Below are 11,037 nucleotides of genomic sequence, written 5' to 3'. Positions count from 1 at the left end.
CTTATTCGTTATCTTAGGCAAACTTCTAAAAACGCACATAAATTAGGCCAGTTTTACACAAACACCCGAGTTATACCGAGAGTTTAACCAAAAATGATTGCTGATCATTTTTTTTTCATGAATTCTGGATTATTCGAATAGCCGAAAATGTGAGAAAAACTACTCCATTTTTAAAGAAAATTTTGCACAGTATTTGATTAATCTTGTTTGCTGTCTCCAAATACTAATCAAGACCGTAAAAAAAACACGTTATAAAAAACACAAAATTGATTTTGCCAGTGTACTTTAAACTTTGCGTTCTAAAATCTCGATGAATTGTTTCTTAAACAAGTAGACCAGGCAATCGATATGAATCAAAGTGGCAGACAAAATCGATAGCCTTATTGATTGACCGCAAGATAAGACAAAGTGGCATTCATGAAGATGAAATGCGTCTTCGTTTAGTAGACCCAGATTAGAAAGCAACCAACATGAAAAAGTAATGTGCTGGCACTGAAGTTGAAATACTTTTTGTAACTAACCCCACTTTAATTAACAAGCTGTTGTATGAAGTTAGCTCAATTAAACAGGGTAAAAAGATTATAGTTCAATATATACATCATCTAACAGTGCTGATTTAAATTATCAGGACAAAACGAACAAAACTTGAACTTTCAAACGCGTTTTTCTCAAATTGGGTTAAGATTAGACAAAAAGTGAAGAGAACAAAAGTTGCTTAGAATTTCACCAGAACTAATATGGTGCCATTTTTTCTCCGGAATTCTTAACGAACATTTTACACCAAAAATGGGTCATTTTGGCTTTTTTCAATTAGTCAAGAATTACGCCGAAACTACTTGGTTAATTGATGAGAAAGTTATATCACAGGAAGCCTCTTACGCAGTTCAACAAAGTTGAAGCAGGGTTAAATGTCCAAAAATTTGCGCAAATTGTTTAAAATTTTTTTTTAAACAGAGATTCTGGGTTTTATATAGTAAAAATCACATTTAATGAATATCAAGTGAAAATTTTTTCTCTTATACTGGTTTTTGGAGATTTAACCCTTCTTAAATTTTGTTGAACTGCGTAAGAGGCTTCCTGCGATATAATTTTCTTATCAATTAAGCAGGTAGTTTCAGCGTATTTCTTGATTAATTGAAAAAAGCCAAAATGATCCATTTTTGGGGTAAAATGTTTGTTAAGAATTTCGGAGAAAAAATGGCACCATATTAATTCTGGTGAAATTCTAAGCAACTTTTGTTCTCTTCAATTTTTGTCTAATCTTAACCCAATTTGAGAAAAACGCGTTTGAAAGTTCAAGTTTTGTTCGTTTTGTCCGGATAATTTAAATCAGCACTGTATTCATAATGTGAATAATTTTTCAGATGCATAACTTGAAAAGGCGGTAAAATCCAATTCATAAATAATAAATTACCGGAGTTTGATCACAGTTTTGATTGATATAGTGATTGTATTTTGGGCAACTTAACGAAGACAATTTAAGATATATGTACCTTCAATCATAAAAATCATCCAAAGTTCGACTCATCACGCACTAACATTTTTTTAAAAGCACAGGCGAAGCTGCACTTCGCAAACGCTTGCGAAAACATGACAAAAAGCATCTTTATAAAGTGAAATAAAAAATATAGAAATAAAATCAAGTTGGTAAAACTTTGCTACATATCGGATTCGAACCAGCGACTTCATTTGGAGACTCACGCCCTGCCCTCTTTGATACGGACGCTCAATAATCGGTAAACTCTAAACACAAATGAAGCAGCTACATATGCTAATGAAATGCAAATTCGATGCAGCAAAAGTGGCATCAAATACAAACAGACACAGTTTGTAATAATTTGGAATATAATAAACTGAAGGCATCCGCACTCAGTTTGCATGAAACAAATTCGAAAGCTTCAAATTACATTGGGTATAAACTATGCATTTCAAAAAACTGCAAGATGTTTTGAGTTAAAAATTTTCTGAAATCGAGTTTTTACACAGAGGCGAAGCGGAGCTTTGCACCACCTGCAAAACAACACCACAGTCATAAAAAAGCACAAAAAGTTTGTATGCCTCGATGAAAGAAACCTAGGGCCCAACTAAAGCTGGAGGCACGTGATTGACTTTTATGAACTTGCTATACTAATGCGGGATGAGATGCGCGATTTCAAAATCTGAACTTTAACAGTGTCTCTAATAAAATAAGTGAAAAAAGCAAAAATTTTCGAGATTTTGCAAAGACTTTGCAAAAACTTTTGTTCGCGCAACCGCTTCTTTCGATTGAATTTTTTATCTGAGATTTGATAGTTCAAAAGAATGATTTCCCGAAATCTAAAACTATTTCTGCGAAATAAGATTGTGGTCGATAAATTAGAAAATACTCCCAGAATCGGGTTTCTCGGTTGAAAACTTAACCTGAGTAAAAAAATCTAAAAAGTATCATTCTTGTGTGAAGGCAATAGCTTCTTCCTTTTACAAACTGGGCATAGCCAGTTATACAGGTAGGCTTTCAACGACCTGTTCTTTCGATTAAACCTATGATATTAGATTTGGCAGGATAGTTAGCGAGAAAAGTTCTATAAAAGTTCAACGAACCAGAAAATTGTCCTTTCCGAGAATCATAGTTTTGTTTTTAAAGGACAGGTTGTTCACCTGTCAACGTAGCCGCTTATGCAGAATAAAATGACTTAACCTGTAATTTCTACTGAACCCAAAAATCTAGGATTGGCAGGGGAGTTCTCAAGAGAAGTCAAAAACATTCAAACAACAGTTAAAAGCTTACTGTTCTTAAGGCCATAGTTGTGTCAAAAAAAATTGGACATAGCCGAGTATGCAAAGAAGACCCTAAATACTGGTTGTTTGTAGTGAGCCCAAAACCTCAGATATGGAAGATATTCTAAGGAAAAATTCATAAGTAGAAAAAAAAAACGCTCAAAATTTTTTTAAAAATGACTTTGCCAAGGACGATAAACTGTTGTCAAAAAATTGTGAGTGACCACTCATGCAGGAGAGCTTTTTAGTACCCCTTATCTACACTGAACCCACAAGATCAGATTTGAGACGCTAGCTTTTGAGAAAATTCAGAAACGTTCACAATGCGGTGAAAAATAAAAATTTGACTATTCCGAGAGCCATACTTTTGTGTTAGAAAAATTTGAGGGTAGTCGCGAATGCAAAGGAGCTTCTCACCACCCATTCGTTGGATTGAAGCCAAAACCTCAGTTATGGAAAGTATTTTTCTGTAAAGCTCATAAAACGTAGAAAAAAAAACGCTCAAAAAATCAAATATTGACTTTTCCGAGAAGGATAACTTTTTGTGTAAAAAAATGTTGAGTGGCCGCTCATGCAGTGGAACTTTGCACTACTAGTTATCTCCATTGAACCCAAAACCTCAGGCTCCGGAAGTTAGTTTTCGGGAAAAGTGAAAAGAAGGTTCAAAAAATTCAAAAGTTTGACCGAGGGCCGTACTTTAATGTGTAAATAAATTTAGGCGTAGCTGCTTATGAAGGGGAGCTTTGAAAAACCCGCTCAGTAAAATCCGTTTTAAAACTTTAAATCTCCAGTTTGGTTGGTTAGTTTTTGAGAAAACGAAAAAAATCAAAAATATTGGTTAAAAATTCCTCCCACATACCTTTTCGAAGGCTGTAGACAAAGGGGTAAAGCAAAATTTTTAGGAGAGTATTCAGGCATACAAAAACTTAAGCGGTTTTTCTATGGATACACTTTTTGTGAACCGTTAGAATGGTGTTCGAGAAAACACCTGAAGTTTTTTAGAAAGTGATAAAATGTTTCAAAGCGTCTCAAATGATAAAACAAAAAACCCAATCCCATCCATTTTTATAATAAACGTTTTTATCAAACAGGAATTCTAGGCAGACATGCCAATTCAGACATTTGAAATTCAACTTAGCAACTGAAAAAAACCTTATGAAGCGGAAGCAAGGCTGATAATTTTTGAGTAGACACCAGTTGAGGCGGAAAAAAAAATAATTTTCTTTCAAAAAAATCTGTAAGTTTCAGTGGCCCTTGAAACTACAACGAACTACACATAAATTTTTCTTATAGCACAAGAAAAATCCTGGATGTCATAACTGTAGTTTTTTGTGCCAAAATGCGAGATATACTGAATTGGAAATTTTCTTAAATCCGGGTTTCATTATTGTAATGTTGTTTCAATTAAATAGTTTTTCATTTAATTCATTTGATTCAAACAACTGTGTTATATTTTTACTAACAGAATGCCAAGCACATACTATTGAAAAGCCGTAAAAGTGGAACCAATATTTGCGACTTAGCTCGGAAAAAAATAATCGTGCATTAACACTAACGCTCACTGAAGTTAGCAAGTGTAATCATTTGCTGTATGAAGCCAGTTATCATCAAACTGCGGCAACATAAACGCTTTAATTAAGTCCAATGCAAATGTCTGATTGTAAAGCTCAAGAAGATAGCAAACTCCAGCAAAATAAGGAATGAAATCAAAAAAGTACCCTTAGTTGAAATAGAGAGGTAGAGTTTCAAACAAATGGTACAAAGAATCAGTTATTAAAATGCGAGATTTTTTAAATTGTAATATTAAAATCAAAATCAGGCAATGACCAAGATTCGGGAAAATTGACATAATTTTTTCTAGCTCAAATGGTTTAATCCTAGGATTTTAAATAAATATTTTACGATCATTTAGATAATTAGTTGATAACAATCAATATCCATTTTCAATTTTACAACGGATTTTTTTTACAAAGGATCGTGACCCTTTTTTTTTAAATTGAAACAGTGGGCTGATGTGTTTTACGAAAATCAAAGTTAAATTTTTATGTGGACGCAAAAGAGTCTAAAAAATCTTAAAAGCATCTTTAACTTGTAACATATGTCATAAAACCCGCAGCTTTTGAGAACAAAAAGTCATAAAGTTCCAGAACTGAAACAGTTTTTGGATTTACTATTTCAGTTGTCAAAAACGGACGTTTTATTATCCTTATTGAAGACAAATGATATTGGTGGGGAACTATTCTCCTGATCGAAAATTTTACAACAGTAGAAATTGTCAAACACCGCAAAATTTCTCGGTGAGCGCCGATAACCGCAAGGCGTTTCCATAAACAGTTTGTGTCTCGGCTCTGGAAAGCTTGCACCACATGTCAGCCCACCTAAGCCATCTACTGATTTTGCATTTGGTTAACAAATTATTTGATACCTGAACTTATTGACTTTGTGACATATTTGCAAAAAAAGTTTCATAGCCCATTGATAATGCCAGCAAAACTGCTTAAAAAATTTCAAATTTTTACCTCCAAATATTATGTAACCTAAGTAATTTAAATTTTTGCAAAAGAACAGAAATATTTGTGAGGCCGTTTTTGAAAAATAATTTGCTTTCAAAACAGTTTGAAGGAAAAAAACAAACGTGATTATCGCAAAGTATTAATTTAAAAATAAAAAAATAAAGATTCTATAAAAAAATAATTAAAAATGTTTTTATCTGAAATCTTCATCTTTCATTTTTAGCTCGCAGTCAAGGCCAAATTGTATATGCCATTATTACAGAAAAAATGTATTTTTGCTTACAATAGTCGAAATTTTAGTATAGAAATTGACAACAATTGTTTGTACCAGTCAAAAAGAAGTATAAAATTTTATTGAAAGAAGAGGCGGTTGCAGTAATCGTAGTTAAAGTTCACAGAAAATTTAAATGCTGTTTTTAAATATTGTTTTTTAAAATACAAAATTACAGTCAAAAATTTTAACTTAGTAATTGAAGGTTTGAAAATTGGTTATTGAAGATTTGGTGCAATAAATAACACCTAGTTTAAAAACCTCGCTCCTTATTGCATTTTTTAAGAAAAATGAAAGTAGCTCAAGCCATGTTTCTTAGGACTTAAAATATGACAAAGAACTTGATTTTATTACCGAAAAAATCAGAACTGCAGGCAATTTCTTACAAAAAGGCGAAACTGCAATTTGGAAGGTAATAACTCAAATTGGTTGGTAAAGGCACGTCTTTGTGTGTAAACTGTGCATTTCAAATTCTCGCGAAACATTGTTTCAAAAAATTTCTGAAACTTACTTTCTACACATAAGCAAACCAACAAATCAAAAAAAAAACATTGCAGTTTAAGATGCTGATAGAAAAAAGAAGTTTTTGAAAAATTAGGCTGAAAAAATGAGTCGAGAAATTATATCTACATAAATTTCATATCGTTGGCTCTGATGATGTTCATGAACAGCCTCAAAAACATTGAAAAATCTTTGAACGAGTGTCAACAAAGGCTGAAAAAGTTGAATCGACTCTAATTTAACCGAAAGCGAAACTATAGCTATAAAAAATTTCAAATCATACATTTGATGAAACCAAAATTTTACAGAACCATCCCTCCATTTAAAAACTACCTCCTGAAACAACGCAACTCAACCTGGCTAATCCGATAAAACCTAAAATGAACTTGTTCAACCGAAAAAAATCAATCAACTTATTAAAATCAGAGTTGGTTAATTACCAAGTACAGACAACGTTCAGTTGTAAGAAAAACTAGGAGCCCAGCTTAAACCGGAGGTAATTGATTGATAATTTTAGAGAAGTTTTTACTAATGCGGGATGAATTGCGTTAATTTCATGAAACAAAAGCTTGGTCCTTTCTCTACCAAAATAAGTGATTAGCAGCTGGTGTAGACTTTTCAAGCAATCTGTTTTTCTTATCGAAAACCTGACTGCAAATCGGGAAGATTCCCATATTCTGTTTTTGCGATTGAGTTCTAGATCTCCTATTTTTTCGGGTAGTTTTTGAGGAGAGTGAATAAATCTTCTGAAAAACAACAAGAATGTGATTCTTGATGTTTCGCAAAATTTAAGGAGTCGACGTTTTTGCAGGAAAAAATTTCTGCATGGCCGGTTTATTGATTCAATCTCATATTGGGCGCGGTAGTTGTCAAAAAATCAAAAAAAAAAACTGCCATAAAAAGCATCAAGTTTGACCTTTTTTTAGTGTCATAGTCTTTTATAAACAAATATAGTTCATACCGGTTTGTGTAGAAAAGAAGCTCGCACTCCATTTTTTCAGTTGAACCGTTAATCTGAAAATTGGCGGATCAGTTGTCCAGAAAAGCTGAAAAAATCCAAAAAGTGGTCAAAAGTTCAAAATTTTGACTTTTCGAGAGGCCATAGCAGGGCAGATTCCCTTTTTTTTTAGTTTTTGCATTGGACTCAAAACTTGAATTTTGAAACGGGAGTTTTTAAAACAGGTAAAAATGGAAAAGGTAAAAAAGATACTCACATTCCAGTTTTCGATTGAGCCCAAAAACTGAGTTTTGAGAGGGTAGTGTTTGATAATGCTAAAAAAGGAACATTTGATTTTTCCGAGGGCTGTAATTTCTTGTTCTGACCATTTGAAAATTTTCAAACATGTGTTTCACTTTTTTTTCTTTTTGTTTTCCAAGCAAAATCAGGTACCACAAATAATCATGGGAATGAGTCGAGCGATATGTCATACTACAGCCCGTCATTATACTTTCAGTCTTAATTCATTCGAACGACATTGATTAATTTAATTAACAAACATTTTCCCAGTGTTGAGAAAAAACCAGGCCTAAAAATTTTAAGTTTCAGTCCAATTCCCGAGCGAGTAAAGAGTTCGAGTAACGTTCGCTTTATATTAGTTATGGCCATTCAGGCTACAAAAAACTTCATTTTACTATTAAAAAAATAGTTTTGGAAGCTTCATTAAGCGTTTTCTTGTCCTTAAAAAATTTCGGAGAAATTGAAAATTTGTGCAAAAAATTAGGAAACATTTCAGATTTTTTTTTTTGATTTTTATGCTTAGTTTTTTAAAAAATTTTTTTAATACAAATGTATTGTTCTATGCCTAACTCTAATTTGAAGATAAAAAAAACAATTTTGTAGTTTTTTACAATCGTGATCGGCTCATTCTGCCGTACTAGCACAGTAATCGGCTATTCTTGTTGTTTAAATGAATTTGGACGTAGCCGCAAATTCAGGAGTTTTCACACAATCTGATCTACCGATCTCTGATTTGGGAGAGTATTTTTCGAGCCAGGACTAAGTTTCTAAAAAAAGATCAAAAAACTTTTCTGAGTGTAATAACTTTTAGAGCCAAAAAATTTATCGTAGCCGCTTAATCAGACGAGATCTCCACAATCTTTGCTTTCGATTAAACCCAAAATCTCAGATTTGGGCAAGTAATTATCAAAAAAATGAAAAACTTCAAAAAATTGGGTGAAAAATTCCTTCTACACAATATTTCAAAGGCTGTTACAATTATGGTAAGAAAGTGGGGGTAAGAGAAACCCGGGTTGACCCCCATAAACCGAAAATGCTTATCTTACATTTCCCCACACCGAAAATGCTTATCATACAATTGCCTACATCAAATGTATGGAAAAATGCTAATCATACAATTTTCATACAATTTTTGAAAAAATTTCCAAGTAAAATTGAAATTGCCCCAAAAATTTTTTCGTTCTTTTCAACCCCAAATCGAATTTTGTACTCAAACAAACATTTTCCAAAAAAATTAGAGTTTTTTCCGTTTCGCTGGATAACTTTTTTTAAACAGGCTAAAAACTCCTGTTTTTTTTTGTATGGCATGTTTATATATGCCTTGATCAATGTCTGATAAGTTGAAAATTCAATTTAAAAAAATTCATCTTTGAAAAATTTGCCAAAAATTAAAAGTTAGATGCTTTCACTATATGATTTGTGAAGTAATCACATTTACAATTCAGATCGTTTCCAATGCATTGTCAATGACAGACGATCAACCTTTTGGGAACTCTAGTGTTGAGTACACCATGGGTTTAGCCACTTGTGTTCGCTCACGAACACATCCCAAAAACTTTGAGAAATAAAATTTAGAAAAAATCAATTTTTTGGTTTATGAAAAAATGCTTATCCTACACTTTTCATTTATGAAAAAATGCTTATCCTAGAGTTTTTTTTTTTACAATTTCTGAGTCTATGAAACTGTAGAAAATTGTAGGATAAGCATTTTTTCATATATGGAAATTGTAGGACAAGCATTTTTGGTCAACCCGGGAACACTGAAAATAGCAAAAAAAAATTCAAATCGTCTTAAAAAAAATTTAAAATGCAAATTCCATACATTTTCAGAATGCCTGTTTATATCAAACAGGAATTGTTCGAATCCAAAATTAAAAAAACCTCAAGTTTATGAAAAAAACACTGCTTGAAAAGCGTACCAGGTAATAAAAAATCATTTGAAAACACACTGGAATTCCACCGACAGAAATTTGGTGGAAAACCACAAATCCGAAAAAATCAACATGTTTTAATAATAACGATTGAAAAAAAAGGTGCTACCTCAACTGAATTAAGAAGTAGTTTTTTTTGAATTTTCGAGAAATTGAGCTTGTCAGCAGAATTGAAGCAGATATGTGCAAGAAAAGTTGTTTAAGGGAAAAATGTCAAGTTCCCGATTACAAGTCACTTGCTCTCGCAGGTGACATGATTATACTGTTATATGAAGCAAATTGGTTTTGCATCAGTGTTGACTCATTTGTAAACGATTTTCAAAGCACATGCTATTCATTGCCATTGCTGCTTGCTCCATGAGAGAAGTACAAATCTTTGCGAGTGGGGTTAGAAAAAAGTTTCTTCGCAGTTAAACACTACGGTCAGAAACAAAAGCCAAAAACCTATTTTGAGCCATTTTGGATATTTTCCGATGCTATTAGAAATGAATGTCCCACGTTTCGCCCCACACACATTTCGCCCCTCTTAAATCTAGTGGAACATTTCACCCCTCACACATTTCTCCCTTAATATTATCACACATTTGGTCCTCACACGTTTCGCCTTACACAGTTAATTAACCGCCGCTTTCTTAATGTACAATTTGTGGGGGCCAAATGTGTGGAGGCGAAATATGTGTGGCGAAATGTGCCAGTAATTTATTAGGGGCGAAACGTGTGAGGGGCGAAATGTGTGAATACCATTAGAAATCACATGCATAAGAAAAATCCTTTTTCACTTCGCTGTGTAAACACATTTACCCTTGTCTGTTTTAGATTCCATGCAGTTTTGGCGCCCCGTGCAAGAGACCCGGCTCGAGAGACTTTGCGTGCAAATGTTCGGCTGTCAGCTCTGCTTGTTGGGCGGTGAGCAAATTCTCAGAGGCGAAGTGTCACTTCACGAACCCCAACTTCGGAGTATTTTTTGTGCAACCCTAATGAACTGTCAGATTCTCATGAAAAAGAGCGGAGCTATAGCAGAATATTAAAACATATCAAATAAAGAGTAATACTTTTGATGTGTGAGCGACTGAGGCAAATTGAAAAAAAAATTTCAAATTTCCAACTTCTCAAATCTAGATTTGTAATTTCTAAATTTGCCTCCATGCGTTTACAACGCGTTTTCAATAAATAATGTACAATGTTTAACTGCGACACAATCTAAATAGCGGCAAGGGATTGTAAATTACGTGAACCATACAAGTGAATCTTAACTGAATGTCAACTATAAATTAAGAAACAGAAATGTATTTTTTCATCTTTTGAAAAACCAACACATACACATGAAAAAAGTTGATGCAGAACAAAGCAACTTTTAATCAGCAAGCCTTTAGTGCGCCCCGTTGGGTTCGGGGGTAATTCAATGGGTACTTAAAGCATATTTGTAACCACTTAAAAATAGTTTCAATTGCATGACATTTGTAACAACTTAAAAATAGTTTCAATTGTATGACATTTTGTTGAGGATAATTTGTAGCAAATACGACTAGTCGTAATAAGGCAAAATCTTCAATGTTTTGCTTGCCTTTTCACGGGTCTCGAAGAACTTTGGCAAAGAAAACATTAATAGATTACAAATTTTGAAGTTTCTTTTTTCTACCAACAGCTAAAATCTAAAAGTCATTGCTATAATTTGAGTCGTATAGGGAGTTAGCACGACTAATTACCTTGCCGCAATCCTGTTCAAAATGATTTTGAGAACGGGATGACTCGACACTCTGAAATATTTTGTTCTTACGCTTTCATCATCATAAAATAAAATTTCAAAAGCCCGCAAAAACTAGTCCC

This window comes from Symsagittifera roscoffensis, chromosome 1 (genome assembly GCF_963678635.1).
Source record: "Symsagittifera roscoffensis chromosome 1, txSymRosc1.1, whole genome shotgun sequence".
Taxonomy (NCBI): Eukaryota; Metazoa; Xenacoelomorpha; order Acoela; family Convolutidae; genus Symsagittifera; species Symsagittifera roscoffensis.
The sequence above is the reverse complement of the archived record's forward strand: the minus strand, read 5'-3'. Positions refer to the sequence as shown.